The sequence below is a fragment of the Apis dorsata genome, unplaced genomic scaffold (assembly GCF_000469605.1).
Source record: "Apis dorsata unplaced genomic scaffold, Apis dorsata 1.3 scaffold_93, whole genome shotgun sequence".
Lineage (NCBI taxonomy): Eukaryota > Metazoa > Arthropoda > Insecta > Hymenoptera > Apidae > Apis > Apis dorsata.
This window is the reverse complement of record NW_006263391.1, coordinates 340,582-342,465: the sequence shown is the minus strand read 5'-3', so window position 1 is coordinate 342,465 and position 1,884 is coordinate 340,582. Positions and strand designations below refer to the sequence as shown.

Genomic DNA, 1,884 nt, shown 5'->3' with positions numbered 1-1,884 from the left:
GGGGGGGGGGGGGCCGTTCGGTCGTTACATTTCTGTTTTGGAATGGTGCTCAGTGGCGCCGACGGTGGTTTATTTCGTGAGTTTCGGCCAGCATCTCGGAATCTGGCGGGATCGATCTGCACGCTTCGCTTTCCGCAATCGACGAAAAGTGTTGAAATTGGAATAGAATTTGAAACTCTCGAGTTTCTCTCGCTTTATTTGTCTTCGCATCCAGGTTATGGATATTTCTCCTCGACACTGTGTACATTGCATGCGATCGATCGGCCATCCCTCGCGATATCTCTTCTTCTTCTTCTTCTTCTTCTTCGTTTTCCCTCTGCGGTTTCCTCCGGCTCAATTTGCCCCTTCATTGGATGATATTCGTCATTTCATTATTGTTGCTCGTTTCCTTTTTTTTTTTTTTTTTAGATTTTGCGATCGAATTCTCTGTCGAATCTTTGTCGAATCCTTTCTTCATCGTACCTTTTTTCGGCGATATTTTATAAAATTTTGCGTGTATTTCACACGGTTTCTTGTTTTTTTTTTTTTTTCATTCGATCCTTGCTCCTACTTTCGACCACGAAAAAAAAGGAAAACATGGACGGAAGGTGATTTATTTTTCCAATCTTTTTTACCAACGTGATTTTAGTCGACGATATTTAGAAGAAGGCGGCAATTTTTCGGTAGATTGGAGCAGGCAAACCGGCTATGAACTCCAATCAAGGACCTCGGACTCGGCCCACATTCCACGTCTAGACTATCCTTAAACTCGTCGCCGCCACGTTCGACGCCGATGCGATCCTTCTCTCTCCGTTAATTCTCTCCGATTCTTAGCGCTTTCCTGATCTTCGATTCGATTTTTCTCGAAGGAAAAAGGCTAGGAAGAAAATTTAAAGAGAGGAAAAATAAAGTCTCTCGATTTCGTTAATTTCATTTCTCTGGTAAGAGAGTGAGATTTCTAAAGATAGGAAAGGAAAAATGAAGTTAGATAAAAATAAAGTGAAAGAAAGGGGTGCTCGACTTTAGAGTTAAGGTTTAGTGGGTGTTAAAACATTGGCAAGTGAATGGCCGCTTCTTGAATGAAACGTCACGCGATGCGTAATTTTAAGATGTTCCGAAATATTCCGATTTTTTTTTACTTTGAATCAAATTTTTCATCAGAAAATAAACCCTAATTTCTTAATATCCCTCGAAGAATATTTAGAAAAGCTTGTCGAAATTTTTCCATTTTATTTTACGAAATATTAAATTATCACGAAAATTTTCGAATGACTAATAACTCTTGAAAAATTCGATTAATAAATTTGTTTCAAACCATGATATTTCTGCCGTTTGAAGAAAAAAAGCCATCTCGAGGGTAAAGTTTCGCAACAAAAATATATAAACCCAGCTTCGTACAATTTCCAAAGTTTGATAAATAAAAAAGGAAAGGGAAAAGAAGATTTCGAAATTCAGATACGAATGGGGGATATCGAAATAACACGGATCCAATTTTCGGTCGGCGATCATGTCTGAAATACGAGCCCAATAACCGTTTCGATATTTTAACATAACTGCAACGCGATATATAGAACCGCGGGATCGATACATAAAACACTTTCTTCGTCCCTGTTTTTTTTTTCTTTTTTTCCTATTTTCTCGATGAGAAAATATTACATTTAATTTAAATTTATATTAATTTAAAAATATAAATTTGGGATCAATTGAATTATTTAATTGATTCAAATAATAATAATAATAATAATAATAATATGTTATATATAATAATAATAATATGTTAATTGTAATATAATTGGGCAATTGAGATTCGGGAAATTGGAATGATTTTAGCTGGTCGAAAATGGTTTTAAAATTCGTCATTAATTTAATTTATAATTTAATAATTTAATTAATAAAAATATAAAT

The 1,884-nt window shown here is 35.0% G+C and overlaps 1 protein-coding gene across 1 annotated transcript in view; it reads left to right on the top strand.

The window, feature by feature from the left end:
- LOC102678963 overlaps positions 1–1,884 on the top strand; it is a 12,001-nt gene that overhangs the window by 2,729 nt on the left and 7,388 nt on the right.